The following is a 17,234-nucleotide window of genomic DNA, read 5'->3' as shown; positions in this document are numbered from 1 at the left end:
ATTAATCTTCCTAAAGTGAATTCCCCATTGTGTGACCCCAAACCCTCAATGGTTCTCCTACTAACTACCAAATAAAAGATAATTTGGCATTCGATACCTAATTCAATATGTACTGCCTGTATCAGCATTCTGTATCACTTAAGATTAGGTTGGCTACAATTCAATTTGTAGACCCAAAATAGTACTGGCTTTAAAAAGACACAAGTTTAGGGACTTCCCTGGTGGCACAGTGGTTAAGAGTCCACCTGACAGTGCAGGGGACACAGGTTCACAGAGATCCCACATGCTGCGGAGCAACTAAGCCTGTGCACCACAACTACTGAGCCTGCACTCTAGAGCCCACGAGCCACAACTATTGAGCCCACGAGCCACAACTATTGAGCCCCCATGCCACAACTACTGAAGCCTGTCTGCCTAAAGCCAGTGCGCCGCAACAAGAGAAGCCGCCGCGCCGCAACAAGAGAAGCCACCGCAATAAGCCTGTGCACCACAATGAAGAGTAGCCCCTGCTCGTCGCAACTAGAGAAAGCCCGCGCACAGCAACAAAGACCCAATGCAGCCAAAAATAAATAAATAAATAAATTTATTAAAAAAAAGAAAAAAAGACAGAAGTTTATTCCCCTCTCATGTAAAACTCAAGAGGTGAGCAGTCCAGGGCCTAAGGAGATGTGCTACATGAACTCCTGAGCGCTCAGGCACTTTCAGCTCAGCATCCTGACAAGCTTCATAAATGGTCCTCACGCTCATGTTTCAAGATGGCAGCCACCACCTCAAGTTCTGGGCAGTAGAATGGCAGAAGGAAGAGAGGACAAAGCTGGCTTGTAAGGAAGTTCCCAGAAACTGCCACAGGACATTTCCAGTTAGCCCTTGTTTCCCAGAACCTAGTTACACAGGCACACCTAGCTGCAAGAGATTCTGCATGGCCATGTGGGGATTCTGGAAGGGGAGACTAGATTTGGGGGAACAACTATGTCTCTGCAAAAGGCCTCAATGTTCCTTTGAAGACCTATTTCCCATTAGGCCTCTGCCTAAACTTAACAACAACAGACATGTATGTAAATCTGACTATGAGCAAGGCACTGCTCTAAGTGCTTTACATATATGAACACACTTCATCCTGACAACAGTCCAATGAGGCAAGTACCAGCATTGTCCCCGTGTTACAGGTGGGGAAGCTAAGACCAGAGGGATTAAGAAGTCCAGAGATTCTCAAAACTGCTTGGGAATCAGCACACCTGGGAAGCCTGTTAAAATGTAGAATCAAATGCTCTGGGATAAGATGAAATTGCTGAGAAAAAAAAAAAAAAATGGAGGAGTGAGAAGACCAAAAGTGGAAATCTGAGAAGCAGCAGCTACATTCATGGGACAGATGTAGAGAACAATTGACCTCAAGACATAGTGTGAAAGGGGGCAGGGGAGCCAAGGCCGAGTGCTGTCTTGGGAGTTCAAGAGAGGATGTCCAAATAGGAGGTCGTTTCTCCCACAGCAGGGAAGGCGATGGGAAATGTCTGCTGGAATTGATGGCTAGGAGGTCATGTATGACCCGGGTGAGAAGAGTTTTAGTGGCATGTTGAGGGAAGAATCCATGTCCTCATCCTCAAATTCTTTGTGAGACCCTAAAGAAGATTCTCTCTCTGTCCCTCCCTCTCTCTCCATCTGTTGTTCCTAGGACCAGGCTTATACATAGTAACTGCTCATTTGCTGGCTTGCCATTGCTGAGGACGATGAGACCATTCCCAAAATCACTGTTATGGAGTCAAAAAGAGAAAGATGCTGGGGACTTCCCTGGTGGTCCAATGGTTAAGACTCTGCAGGTTCAATCCCTGGTCGGGGAACTAAGATCCCGCATGCTGTACGGCCAAAAAAAAAAAGTGATTTAAATAAAAAAGAAAGATGGTGGGTACGTGACGTGAGATTTCAGAAATGTGGGAGCAGGAGGCTCACGCCTCGGTTTGTTGCGTAGGAAAAGTTTCACAGAAGAGGCGGCAGGCAGACAAGAGCCCCTTCCACTGGTACAGACAGCTCACCATGGGCTGCCCCATGGACGTGGCCAGTCTACTCGATACAGGACACCACAGTTCTCAGATAATAAATGCAGTGGGCCCCCCTTCTTCTGGAGAGGCAGCTGCCAAAAACTGAAGTCATGGTTCGAGGTCACTGTGAACCCAGGGCCCACCCTGAAATGCTGCCCATTCATCAGCCTCCAGCTCGGCTCCTAAGGTCAATGGCTCTTCACAGTCACAGACCCTCTCCTCCATCTTGGAGGGAAAACGCCCGGTTCCTTACGGTTCGTCAGTGGTGGAGGGAGGACGGTGAACACCGACTGCGGTTCCCACAGCTCTGGGAGCATTAAGACTTCAAAAGAGGAACCACTTACGCTGTCATCACCACAGCGGTCACTTCTACAGGATTTCTTTTTCCCATAGAGCATTGGATGGACGGGCTTGGCTCCTGCCTGGGAGGAGAGAGGAGGGCATTGCAAAGCCTCTGACTCACTCTGCCCTCCCTCTCGCCCTCCCCAGCTGCCCGACACCACACTTCCTCCTCTGAAGTTAAAGGTCAGCCTCTCAAGCTCAGGCCAAGGTTTTTTCAACACACACACACACACACACACACACACGCCAAAATAAGAAAAAAGAAAAAAAAACCGGCTTCTGAGAGAACACATTTTTTAACATGAAAAGAAATAAGGAAAGGAGCTCTCAAAAATAAATTTAAAAATAAGTAATCCTTCCCCCAACTACTTAATAATTCCAGAATAATGAAATTTTCCAATTGTAAATGTGTAAGGGATAAAATAAAAGGAATGAATGCTCCACTGTGTTCAAGCAGGCCTCTTAAAAATGATCCTAATTTCTTCCAGAAGGCTCTGTAGGGTAATGGCAAGGTTCTCCTCAATACAGAAATATTCCAGCAGTAATATATTCGCTTCTCTTCACATGTCTTGAGCACTAGTGTGAACACGGCAATGTTTTACAGCTGGCATGCTGTACATCGCTGCTCAAAAATGCTGCATTCCTAGGGGCTGCAGTCTCGTGTTGTGCATTTGAAATGCCTGTTGCTAAGTAAAAGCAGTCAGCAGCCCCGGACGACCCCACCAGGGGCACCACACAGAGCTTTCTAGTTGCCTCCAAATATCCCCACTCCTGGTAAGGGATGAGAAGCCCACGGAACCCTCTGACCCAGGCGAGTGGTCCAGGCTCCCAGGCAGGGGTGTCAGAAGACTGCGAATCATGACATCTCTGCCTTGAGGATAACTTCTGCCTCCCAGCCCTCATTTGTCCCAACCTAGGAATTTACGCAGCCCTTTTATATACCAGGTGGCCAGGAAGCCTGTGAAATGGGTTGGACAGAGGTGATTACAGTATTGTTCCTATTTTGCCGATGAAGAAACTGAGTCTTGGAAATCAACCACACAACTCACGAGGGGCAGTGCCTGGACCACCGCCCACAGCTTCTGCAACTCACCACCCTCTGAACCTACCTCCAGCCCGCTGGACCATACGCCAATCCAGCGCTGAAAACGGCGACTGACTTGGTTCCAACAGGAGTCTGGGGTCTTTCTCTTCCTGTCCAGTGTCCCCACCCTGTTTCAGGTTAGCTTTAACATTTTTCTCTGCAGAGTTTCCAAAACTGTCCTCAACCAAACAATCAGGGCAAGGGATGAGCCTGGTCCGTGCAGCGCCAGGCAGAGGAGACCAAGTCACCGCCATTCCCTGCGGCCCTGGAGACCCTGTGCTCGTGGGCACAGGCAACTTTGCCTTGGGCAACTTATGGAAACTGCTTCACATTATTAAAGTCCACTTATGTGAGAGGTGCAGTATCTTGGAATCTACCTCTGTGCTTTTCTTTTTGGCATTTCTCTGCAAATGACCTTCGTCCTAGCTTGGGGGGTGGGGGAGGAGTGTTGCAGGGAAGAACATTAGGACGTTCAAGTAAGGATGCCAAGAAAAAGAAAGACTCAAGTTCAACGTCTAACATCTATAAAAGGGTTATCAAATCCATGCAAAGGCTTTGTCAAGAGAGAAAAGGGTTTTCAAAATCCCGTTATCTCCCCTTTAACATTTCAAGCGGCAAGGCTGGCAAACCAGCTCAGGGAGTCCCACCTGACGGAGGTCCCCTCCAGGAAGAAGGGAAGCCCTGATGCTTCTTGCCGGATGAATGAGAGAAGGAAGATGAAGAAGAAGTAGAAATTCGGGGTCAGAGGCTGCGAAGCCACACCCCAAAGGCCCACCTCTCGCAAAGGGGCGGGGCTTGAGACACATCAGGTTAGATACGGGCTCGCTTCCCGGGACCTTGATAGCAGTTGGCCTTTGCCCCCTGGAGCGGGGGCAGTGGTGCAGAGTGGGGGTGGGGAGGCAGGTAGAGGGACGTTTGGAGGCAGCACCCGGCGTCTCCACGGCTGATCAAGGACCCAGTGTTCCTTGGGCCTCGGTGATGAGAAGCAGAGGTGGGCAGAGGCAGCTGGGTGGGCACAGACCTCGTGTGGGAGTGAAGGGGCCTCAGTGGGGAGACTTAGACCGGAAGAGACGGCCATCACCCTGCTGCCTAAAAGTTATCTTGTTAACTACGGTCACACTGGTACGCTACCTTCCACATTTAACACGCAGAATCAGACCGCCTCTTGCTGCTTCCACCAATACTGCCCTCGTCCACGCCACCTTCGCCCCTCACCCTGACTCGCCTTCTAGCTGCATCAGCTTCCTTACTGGTCATCTTGCCTCCACTCTTGGTCCCCTGAAGTCTATTCTCTGCCAGGGAGTCAGGATGATTCCTTTGAAAATATAACTGAGACCATGTCGCCCCTCCATCAAAACCCTCCAGTGACTTCCCAGTTGACCTGGAGAACGACCTGAGGTCCTTACCGTGGTGACAGGATGCGACCTGATCTGGCCTCGGTCTCCCTCTCAAACCTCGTTTCCTATCGGCTCACCCCCGCCCACTCCAGTCCAGTCCAGGGCCTCCTGGCTGACCCTCAAACACACCAAAGCCTGCTCCCAGCTCAGGTTCCCTCCACTTGCTCTTCCCTCTGTCTGGAATGTTCTCTCTAATGTCCTCATGGCCTGTACCCTCATTTCCGCTGGGTCTCTTCTGTCATGTCCTAAGAGAGGCTATGCCTGAACCACCCTTCCCAAAACAGCAACTACCCAGGCCACTCTCTATCCCCTGTACCTGCTGTATTCTTCTCAGTGTTTATCAGCCCTTTTAGATTTATGTTGTTTTTATAGTAGTAAAATACACATAAAAGTTACCATCTTAACCATTTTTAAGCGTACAGTTCAGTGACATTAAGTATATTCACATTGTAGTGTGACCATCACCACCATCCATCCACAGAACTCTTTTCGTCTTGCAAAACTGAAACTCTGTACCAATTAAACACCAACTCCCCATCTCTCCCCCTGATTCCAGCAACCAGCCTTCTACTTTCTGTCTCTATGAATTTATATGTACCTGATGTGAGGTACTCTAGGTGCCTCACATGAGTGAAATCACACAGTATTTGTCCTTTTGTGACTGGCTTATTTCACTTAGCATAGTGTTCGCAAGGTTCATCCACATTGCAGCATGGGTCAGAATTTCCTTCCTTTTTAAGGCTGAATAATATCCCATTGTGTGTTTATGCCACCTTTGGTTTATCCGTTCATCCATCCGTGGACACTTGGGTTGTTTCCACCTTTTGGCTATTGTGAATAATGCTGCTGTGAACATAGGTGTTCAAAGATAAATATCGTATTTCATATGTATTTGTTCACTGCCTGTCTTTAGCACCAGTACAGCACCTGGTACATAATATATACTCAATGGACATTTGTTGAATGACTAAAAGTGGCACAATCAGGGCATGCCTCCAGGTCTGTTCCAGCTGCAGGGCTCCTGCTCTCAACCACAACTCTGTGCTGCTCCACTCCCCAGCATAAGGGTATGCTGATCGGGGGCTATAAGCAGGACACACTGAGGCATGTTTTGGCAGTCCGCATTAGAGAACTGTCCAAGGGAGAAGGCATGTCCCTGCCCGAGGTCTTAGGCATTCTGCTTCTGGTGTCAGGAATTTACCAACTGTAGAAAGGCCAGTCTGCTAATAAAGCATGAATCAAATGTTTGATTCACTACCACAATATCCTGTCTTATACTCTTCATACCGTGTAATACTATTGGAAATAGCTTTGTTCATTCATTGTTTCCTTGTTGACCATCTGCCCCCTTCCTTGCCACGTAGGCCCTCAGAGAACATACTCCTTGTCTTCAATGTAGAATGATCAAAAAAATAAATGAATAAAGGAATTCAGGCAACTGATTCTTTTAGTTCTGGTTTTATAATTCTCAAGAAACTTTCTCATGATAATTTTACTTCTCAGGTAGATAAGGCCCAGGGCAAGCTAAAAGTATGTGTGGGTTTTTCCTACTCCAAGCAATTCCCCAATCTCGGCAGACACAAACTGGTACCCTACAAATTCAATCCTGACACTATCTACCTGGAGATTGCAGCAGATCCCACAGGTTAAGGGCTCAGTCTCACCACACCCACCCTTCCTCTACCTCCCATCCCCCGTTTCAGAGGCCAATTGCAAGTCCAGGTTGTCACTTGCACTTCTGACCAACCAGCTATAAATCAGGTTCCCCTGACCCCCCCCCCCCCCTTGCTCAATAATTTGCTAGAATAGCTAACAGAACTCAGGGAAACATTTACTTATGTTTACTGATTTATTATAAAAGAATACAACTCAGGAAGAGCCAGCTGGAAGAGATACTTAGGGCAAGGGGGAAGAGGCATGGAGCTGCCATGCTCCCTCCAGGCACACCACCCTCCCAGCACTTCTATGTGTTCACCAACCTGGAAGCTCATCACATATCATTGTTCAAGAGTTTTTGTAGAGTTTTCATCTCCAGCCTTCCTCCCGCTGCCCTTCCTAGAGGCTGTGGATGGGGGCTGAAAGTTCCTACCCTCTAATCACTTGCTCTTTCTGATAATCTGCCCCATCCCAGACTATCCAGGGGACACCTTAAGTCACCTCATTAGCATAAACTCAGATGTGCTGAAAAGGATCTTCTTATGAATAACAAAAGACAGTCCTGTCACTCAAGAAATGCCGAGTTTTAGGAGCTCTGTACGAAGAACTGGGAGCAAAGACCATGTATATTTCTTATTATACCACAACATTAGTTTTCTAAAGCTTGGTTAGTATGAGTCGGTCTCTGAAAATTAACATTAATCTCATTATGCAAAAAAAAAAAAAAAAAAAAGACAAGTCCCTCGACCAGAATAAATCACCAAGATCAACTTCACTTTAAGAGACTTCATGACCACCACAATAAATTGGAATAAAGGGAGAGTGAAACCTTTTGATTTATATCAGTTTCTTGATGTCTTGTGATTTCTAATTTATTCCAACCAAAAGTACAAAATGAGAACTCACACAGGAAGAGGGGGTCTTCATAATTTTGTAGATCTCAGCATAAAAGAACTGAAGATCTTAGCAGGAAAAAGTGCCATGATTAATTGGTGGTATCTGCCATGGCCTGGAAAAGAAGAGGGTGGCATTTATGCCATGTATCTGCCACCCCTCATCTAGACAGCCTTTAGTCTTCCAGTTTCCTTTGAATGTTCAGACACCCCTTTAGGGCCCCTAATTACAAAGCACCATGAAGATTCAATCAAGGGAGTCATCCTTCTGGGGGGTTTCTACTTCCCCTTCCTAGTTGCTTCCTAGATGGTTAATGTAGGAAAGTTACTTTTCATCCTTCAATTCCTACCAAGTCTATTTCCTTGTTCACAGAGAGCCAGCTAGATTATCTCAGACCCTCCAGTAAAAAAACTATAATCTATCAGCAATTATCTGTTTGCAAAACCCTGTGCATGCTGGTCCCACAGCACATTCAGAGTAAGAGCAAGAACATTCCATCTCAACTTTTTATTGGAGCTGCCCATGTGTGTTCCAACTCATCTCCTCACATTCTGCTTCTAAAATTAGGCATCGGAACAAATGTCACTCCTGCCTCACATGGGTTTGTTTGTTTTCTTATCTCATAGGTCAAGGGGACATCCTCTGCTCCTGCTTCCTGACCCCCATGTACTACCTGCAAAAAAAAAAAAAGGAAAAAAAAAAACCCTCAAGCTTCTTCCTTATCAGAAGCTGAGTTTCCTCACTGGAGACCATAACCCTAATGGGACCAGAAGAAGACCAAAGTGTGCCGCAGCTTGAGAAGCAGAAGGCTTTTCAGAAACTAATCACTAAATACGACTCAAGACCCAAAGCTCAACCCTCAACGGGCGATCCAATTTCACTTCTCATTCTTCTACTAATGGACCTTGAGTGCTATTTGAAATTTCTGGCGGGGGTGGGTGGGGGGTGGCCATGTGTCCACTGATAACCAAGAATGATCTTGCTTTATCTGGAAAGGTTGTCTTCTCAAATCCAACATGCAGCTTCAAGAGATCTGGGCTATGAGGGGGAAAGGCCAGACTATCCAGGGAGCCGGATGTACACTCAATGCAGTGACAGAAGTCGGGGTTGCATGGCCTGGTATCTGTATTCAATTCTCAAGAAACAACGAAAACATTTTTTCACAATGTTTTCTTTCACTTTGGTCTCTAAGGCTCAATAGTCAATTCTATGAAGGTTAAGGGCCATGACTTCTTTCTTAAGTTCTTGCTAAAATAAGCCCCCAGTAAATACTTATGCCTTGCAAGCCATGACACACCTGTAGGGTAGGCATGCTATCCACTTTATAGATGGGGACTGGAGACAAGTAAGGTTCTCTGAATACTACTTAGAAGGGCTTGATCTGAGTCCTAACCTCAAAGAAAACATTTGAAACATGACTTGTAAACCAATAGAAGGTAATATCTCCTTTCCTTAGGGTACTAGGAACACTTCGTTCAACCTGACCTTCTCAACGTCACATAATTCCTTCCCCCACCACGTTTAAGTCACATCATGACATGATCTCAATATCCAGTGGATTGCAAGAAAAAAAATGAATCACTTTCAAAGTGAAGAAAACACAATTTCTGGACATAGTATGAGTTAGAATCATTAAACGAAGGCACTAGTAAATATTCAAAAGGAACTGATATTTATAAACTGTTAACTGTGAGTCAAGAACTGTGCGAGCACTTTATAAAAAATCCCATTTAAACATGTTTGTTTCAACTTCCGATAGCATAGGTTTTTGCATACTATCAATCTCATAGAGTTTCAGATCTAGATATTTTGTGAGATGGTCTACAGATAGAAATGGGGAGATACCCAATTAATTATTCCCTTCTTCCTTTTAGAAAATATAAAATTTAAGCTCTGTGTAAATTATTTTTAAATAAACACAAACATTTATGAAAAAGGAGAGACGATAAAATTCCTGTAACACCTCTAAGCCTAATGGCACCTGAGTTGTTCAGAATAAAGTTTATGAACATTTAACACTAGGCAAATGTACAGTCAGGAATTATTTTAATATGATTCATTAGGTTGATGGGTTCCTCTTAAGAGGAAATAATATTTATCTAAGGATTATTTGAAGTGTGCCTCCAGAGCTTGATCAGGCTGTGGGCAGATATCTGAGATCAGAGTCACGAAGGCCAAACACCAATTGTTTACTGTTGTTTTGTTTTGTTGATGACACAAGACAGTAAGTGGCTCAGAGCACACCATGCCCTTGCCAAGTCAAAAAAACAACCTTCATTTGCGAGGAACTGGACTGTTTTGCATGCGTTTGAAAGGAAGTTTCTTAATGGAAGATCTATTCTGGTCAGTGAAGAAATACACTTTGATACTCACCTGTTTTCTCATCAGCTTCCCCCAGTGGAGAGACGCGTTGACCCCATTCAGAGTGTGTATAATTAATATAAGGGACACCATGTATAAAGCACCTGCCATGTTCTAGATAATTAACTCACTTCATTATCCACATTCTAACCTTGTGAAGTAGTGTTATTTCCCCCCATTTCAGAGATGAGGAAACAGAGGCTCAAAGAGGTTAGGGGCAGGGCACAGCACCCATGGAGTCACATGCTGGCGTTTTAGAGACAGCACAGTTACAGAACAGAATATAGGAGGTCCAAGTCTGTAGCTGGAGGTCAAGTTACTCACAGGGAAAAGACAGGGGCCCAGGCCTCAACCAAGCCTTGCAGCCTGGCTGAGCTGCGTGGGGTTTGCTAGGCCAGAAAGAAGAATCCTCCTCTACTGCAGAGGGAGGCTCGTTCTATCAACAGAATGAAAGGAGTGAGCGGAAGCGAGGGTGAAGTAACACTACAAATCTTTAGGCAGCTTTCAATCTGCTCCCCTACTTCTGAGCTCTAGCAGCCGACGAACCACACCACGAAGCCCAGCAGGACTGCCACCGCCCCAGCTAGCAGCACGAGCGTGCCAATGCCACCCAACTCTACCACCGACAGCACCAACACCGCCCGCTCACCTCCACTACCCTTTGGCTCCTTTTGTTCACTCGTATTTTATGGCTTTTTTCCCATGCTTTCTTCCTCGGCTGTCTCCTATGAACTATCCAAAAGGCAGGAAGGTTGTGCTCACCAGCACAGAAGAAAAGAAATTCTGTTTCTTGTGTAGCCTCCACTCAGTCCTCGGCAGGACTGCAGGACTAAACTATGATGCTTACTATATACCTACATTAGTGTATTTTCAAAAGCTCATTCAGTAGACAAAACTGAGATCAAATCCTAAATCTGCCCTTAAACACAGATATTGGACATGTTATTTAATGTCTCTAAGCTTCAGGCACCTTGTCTTTGAATAGGGATAAAATCTCTACATGTGGGACTTCCCTGGCGGCGCAGTGGTTAAGAATCCGCCTGCCAATGCAGGGGACATGGGTTCGAGCCCTGGTCTGGGAAGATCCCACATGCCACAGAGCAACTAAGCCTGTGTGCCACAACCACTGAGTCTGCACTCTAGAGCCCACGAGCCACAACTACGGAAACCCGCGTGCTCTAGGGCCCGTGTGCCGCAACTACTGAGCCCACATGCTGCAACTACTGAAGCCCACGCACCCAGAGCCCGTGCTCTGCAACAAGAGAAGCCACCGCAATGAGAAGCCCGTGCACTGCAACAAAGAGTAGCCCCTGCTCGCCGCAACTAGAGAAAGCCCGCATGCAGCGACGAAGATCCAACACAGCCAAAAATAAATAAAATTTTTAAAAAAACTCTACATGTTAGAATTATTGTGACAATAGGTGTCGGGGGAGGAGAAGTTGGCACAGTTCAAAGACAGCTGAATCTGCAACTGAACCTGAGTGTGGGACACCCTGCCAGCCACTATGAAGCCTAGGTCCTTCGCTGACTGCAGATACCTTGAATGTTGGGCCCCCTGGCAAGAAACAGCGAAGGAACCAAGAGAACTGGGACTTGGGGATGATGGGGCTGGACGTGTGAGGCCTTGGTAATTGTGTGTGGGGAAGGAAAGATGAATTTTGGCAGGCCTAACATTCATTTGTGAAAGCTTGAACGCTTTTAAATGCTGCTTGTTTCCATCAGCAATATCATGAACAATAACATGTTAGGTGTATTAAACAGAAAGAGATTTAATACAGGGAGTTGGGTGCTTATAAAGTCTTTGGAAGGGCTGACAGACAAGTTCTGGGATGAGCCTATAGCAGGGACTCCCAGAACAATGCAGACGGAGCCACCAGACCAGCTACCAGCCTGAGGCTCATACTGAAGCTATGGGTTCCAGACCCACTCCCATAGCTGTAAACCAGGGACAAGGAGGCCAGAGTCCGGAAGTCCCCACAGCTGCTCTGCTTCTGCAACTGCTTCTCAATACCCAGGAACCTGGAGAAAGCAAATTGCAGTGCTGCTGCAGGACAGCCTCCCCAGAAATGAAAGTAAGATGGCCTCCACCTCCCGTCTGCCTTCCAAATCTAAAGCGTAAGCATGTATAATCAGCAGGACCTAATTCTCATTCAGAATCCTTGCTGCAAGGGAATCTGCCATGCAACAGTTTTAGAGTCCCAACATCTCCAACTAGAAGCAGAGTGGAATGGAGGTTGAGCAAGCAATCCACAGCCCCCTGTGCTTCAGAGACTTTTGAACTCCACAGATTCTGACTCTGACTTCGCCAAATGTCTTCTTCCCGCCACCCTCTCCCTCTACTCTTCAGCATCTAGAATCTAAGACCTTATATAATCGTCATTTTTTTTTTGTAGCTCTTAAAACCGTTTTGATAAAAACATCCTTATCTCGTTTCAGTACATTTTAAAGCTCAAACAAATGGGTACTTATCTTTTCTCTTTTGTAAAATGTGATTTTACCTATTTTTCTCCTATGTATGAATTTCAAGGTCTAACTCTGATAAATTTCAAGTTTAACTTAGGAAATTAATTTAGCAGGCAGTTTATATAAATGACACTAGAAATCTTACACACAATAGCATTACTGACCTTCAGATGATATAGGGGGAGGAAATGGGGCTGAGAAATTCCTTGTTTTATTATACGATTGCTACAAAGAAGAATTCTTTACTGTCAACAGGTTTATATATTTCTATTCACTTTGCTTTAAATGCATTTGTGTTTAGGTTTTGTTTTTGCTAACCCAAAAGCTTAGCATGAAAAATAAAAATAAAAATGAACATTTGGCTTTCATTCAATTTAGTCATAGACACAAGGCATTTTTACATTAACTGTTCTATGCTGCAGCCCTTTTTTTTTTCTTTAATTACAGCCTAGCCTACCTTTTGTATGTTACCTATAATTTAGGAAATTTTCAAACTTATACAACAGTGGACACTTTTATTTCATTTTTATCCCTACAAGCACCAATGATTTGAAGCAAATCCCAGAAACTATTTTATCTTTTTAAATGTGTAAATCCAAATTACCACAAACTTTAAAAATAACTAACTCCTCAACATAATCAAACATCAAGTCAATGTTCACATTTACCTATCCTTTAAAAAAATCTTTTTTTTATTGTGTCGAATTTTGAACATACACCAAAAAGGCAAAATAATACCTCCTCTATGTGCATTACCTAGCTCCAACAGCCATCAACCCATGGTCTGTCTGGCTCATCTCCACCCCAGGAGATGACTCCTCTTAACCTTATGCTTTTGAAGTAACTCCCAGGCCTTATATCATTTCTATAAATATTTCAATATATACCTATAAAAGATAAAGAGTCTAACATAATCACAATACCAGTATCACATGTAACAAAATAATAATTCCTTAGACAGTGTTCAAATATCCTGATCTCGTGAATGTCATTAACATTACTACAGTTTTTTTAAAATTTGGATACTTTTTAAAAATAGGATCTAAAGAAGATCCACATATTATAATTGATTTACATCCTTTAAATTGCCTTTGAGCATATAGGTTCCTTTTCCAACCCTTATTTCTTTTCCTTGCAATACGTTTGTTGAAGAAACTGGATTGTTTGTCCTGTGAAAGTTCCCACAATCTGGATTTTGGTGATTGTAGCCCCATGGTGCAATTTAACATGTTTCCCTGTCATCTGTATTTCCTATAAATTGGTAGTTGGACCTAGAGGCTTAAGCACGTTCAAGTATTTTTTGTCAAGACTATGTCATAGGGGTACTATGTTCTTCCACTGCAGGGGTGCACAATATCTGTTTGTAGTGTTGTGATATTAGTATTCATTCATGCTCAATGCCTAGATTCATCCATTAATTAATGGTTACAAAATAGTAATATTTCTTCTTCAATTATTAGTTGGATTACTTCTAGAGTGAGAAACTTCCCGTCTTCTTTTGACTATCTCATGGCACAGTTCATATTTAAAAGGAAGAATAAATGCTTGATTTTTCCCTCTTGTTTACCAGGTTTCAAATAATGAGTTGGTTCCTTGGCATCCTCCAATAATGACCAATTCATTTGCACTTTTTAAAGTATCATTATGAACTCATGAATTTAAGCATATTTGAACTATTTTTATCCACTGCAGTAATTATTCTTATTGATGCCCATATTTCCCATCTTTGACCAAGGTAGCTCTTGAGTTCTAAGATGATGTTAGAAGTCTTTGCCATTTTCCTCGTTAACTGATATGACAAGACTTTCTAAATTCACACTGTATATTATGCATGGAAGTGGCCACTTCTTTAAGGAACCCTGGTTTCTTTTAGGGGAAAGTGATATTAGAGCCCACAGTCTAATGTTAGCAGTTCTCATTGCTACTGGGCTGTCCCCCAATTATCCCAAGATTATAAATCTTTTAGGTAGGGATTTGAACTGGGATCCAAGTAAGGTCCATACACTACTATTAGTTATATATCTTAAATCTCTTTTAAATTATGGGTTCCCCCATTTATTTTTCCCATGTCTTGTTGTTGTTGTTGAAGAAGAAGAAAAAGAAGAAATTAGATTATCTGTTCTTTAGAATTTCCTATATCTGAGTTTTGCTAATCGCATCCCATGATGTCTCTTAACATGCTCCTGTGTCTTATTTTCCTATAAATTGGTCACTGGGTCTAGAAGCTTGATTAAGCCAAAGCTTTACTGATTATATGTTCTCTCCTAGCTTTCAATCCCTTCGAGTTTATATAACAAAGGAAATACATTTGATTTTCTTACCCAAAAGTATCAAAAAGTTTCAGACAGAAAAGTGGCTAGAAACACCCCACCCAATATTTATCCTTATGTATTTCAGTACAAATTATTTACCTTTAATTCCTTAAAAACAAAAACAAGGACCAGGAGATAAACAAGACTGAAAATGGCACAGCATTTCAAGACTGAAAAAAGGCACTCTTGCCTTTCAACACATCACTTTCTTTGCTTTTCTCCATATCACTGCAAGAACTGGACATCGTAGCTAAACAGAAGGCCCTGCCTGGACTTTCCCACTCCATCACCCTCAGCATCTTCTAATTTAGAGCAATGAAAACATTCATTTTAAAAGAAAGAATGTGAGCAGCCAGGTCTGTGCCTTCTATAGTTATTCTCTGCTTCAACAGAAAATAAACTTGGTTAACCAGAATTCAGCTTTAAAAAAAAAAAAGGCTTTGCTCTTTACAAAGATACTTTGTTATCAGCCTTCTAGAAAGATGTTAGATATTAATCTGAGGCTGAAGGGTTGGGAGGGGGGAAGGGAGGAGAGTAGAAAAACTCCCAATCAGTTGGTCATGAGCATGATCTGAGCTCATGAACCTGTATCAAGAGGCTTAGTGTAACTGGATTCTTGGAGAATATAACAGAAAAAAAGCTGTTATTATCTACAAGTGACTTTGCAGACTAAATAGAACTATGAACAGGTAAAAATTTGAAGGGGACCGAGGTCATGCAGCAGCCTAAACTTCACTCAGAGCTTTATCAGCAACAGAAGTCTGCCACAGGAACAGCACACATTTCAATGACGGGCTGACTGATTCCAACAGGAAAGGAGAGAACCTAGTCAGGTGGGCTCAGAGCACTTTCACGGAGCCCATCACAGTCTGGCATCATTGGCATTGCTTGCTGCACTCAATTGACAATGCAGAGGTGAAGCAAGGAAGGTAGAAGAAGCATCTGGAATAGGGCAACTCTGTGGGCTAAATTGTGAAACCTACATACAGTCTCTGCTGTTTGCAGCCCCTCTGACCTGAAGTCATGAGGCTTCATTTCTCCTGAGCTCTGCCATGCTTCGTACCTAACGAACCCTGATGAACTAAGATAAGTTAACAGCCTCCAACCTCTCCCAGGTGGATCTTGGACTGCGTGAAGCAACTGGTATCTCTGAGGTGAGCCCTGAGCACCTTGACATCCTTGGTCCTTCCATCTCTGGCTTCAGCAACACACTCCATAGAACAGGGCGTCTGCCTCAGTTTCCCTCTAGTTTCCCACTAGGTCGTGTTCCCGCTGAGTTTCATGTATGTGGCTGAACCCTGACACTTTGCTGTGCATGCTGAATCTGGGCCTCCTGCATCTGCAGCCCAGGGACAGTTTGGGGGTGCTACCACCATCGCAGTCTTCCCCAGTAGAGACGGCACTGGACCACAAGTCTTGAGCTCAAGCTCGAGCTTTACAAATCTCATTAGACTTAGTCATTAAACCTGTGAATTCCCATTTCTTCATCTGAAGACTAAGGATACTATTCACTACACTCCCCACCTTTGATGGTGGTTAAATAAAAGCAAGATAATGAATTAGGTTGTGCTGCCTCCCTCCTGTCCAGGGCTTGTTTCCCCACCAGCTTACTGGGCTCTTTGCATTTCTCTGGGAATGGTCTCCCTCTGCAGCTGCTTCCCACGTACCCACCAGGATCCTTTTGGATATTCCAGATGGGCAGCCATGTGGTTTAGAACAGCCTGGAGTAGTTTGAATAGGCACAAGCATAGCAAGAGTCTGGCTAAACCATCAGGTAGAAGGAAATTACCACGAGTGACAGATTCTTCAAATCTCAGGTCGAGCAGCTCCCCCAGGAAACAATTTCACACATGCACGGAGTGAAAAGCCTCACAGACCCAACTCTGGCCTCATTTGGCTACAGTCACCCCCTTTGGAACCAGCGTCAACAGAGCCACGTTTGAAACAATAGGCAGACTTAAACATAATGAGCTATATCTACATAATGTGGCCAAACAGTAATATGAATTATTTCACAATGCGCTTGGCAAAACCAAATGGACATGGTTAAGACTCTTAGAGAAAGTTGCTCTGAAAAAACAAACAAAAAAAGTGTCCTGTTCAACAACGTACCTTAATGTCCAGTATACTGAAAACAAGTCAAGAGGAATAGAGGATCCCTACAAGTAATACTTACCCTTCTCTAGGAGATGGTTTAAAACTGGAGTCGTTTGTCACAGTGAAGTTTGGTCCTTGAACAGAAGCTCTATTCTCCACAGAGGAAGGATGCTCAGCTGATGGAGAAAACAAGCAAATGCTACATGTCAGGCATTGGTTAGGGACTTACGTCTAATTTCTCAGTTAGTTCTCACAAAATGCCATTAGCCAGATAAAGAAATCAGTTCGGAGAGAATTAGTGACGCACCAAGGGTGCAGAGCCAGCAAGTGTGGGAGTTAAGGACCTTTCCGTTTCAGCCCACTGACTTCTCTGTAAAAGGAAGACTTAAAGCAAAGCACTTCCTACTCCAGCCAGCCCAGCAAACCTCCTCACATGTGTATGGTTGTCTTTGTCGGGATTGGGGAGCCGAGAGGTGGGAACTCGACAGAGAATGTCAGAATGGGCTGCACTTCTGCTTTCACTCATGAGTCATGGTTACCATTTTGTGCTTATGAATCTACGACCAAAATGGCATTGTAGAGGGTAATTTTTGCA

The 17,234-nt window shown here is 44.2% G+C and overlaps 1 long non-coding RNA gene across 2 annotated transcripts in view; it reads right to left on the bottom strand.

Annotated features, from left to right (window-relative positions):
• The window catches only part of LOC133076620 (uncharacterized), a 164,220-nt gene that overhangs the window by 138,925 nt on the left and 8,061 nt on the right, over positions 1-17,234 (bottom strand). For both annotated transcript variants that reach the window (XR_009697563.1, XR_009697564.1), the window contains exon 2: positions 16,719-16,815. This is a non-coding gene — a long non-coding RNA (uncharacterized LOC133076620). The remainder of the gene's footprint in view (positions 1-16,718; positions 16,816-17,234) is intronic.

The sequence above is a fragment of the Eubalaena glacialis genome, chromosome 16 (genome assembly GCF_028564815.1).
Source record: "Eubalaena glacialis isolate mEubGla1 chromosome 16, mEubGla1.1.hap2.+ XY, whole genome shotgun sequence".
Taxonomy (NCBI): domain Eukaryota; kingdom Metazoa; phylum Chordata; class Mammalia; order Artiodactyla; family Balaenidae; genus Eubalaena; species Eubalaena glacialis.
This window is presented reverse-complemented; position numbering and strand designations above follow the sequence as displayed.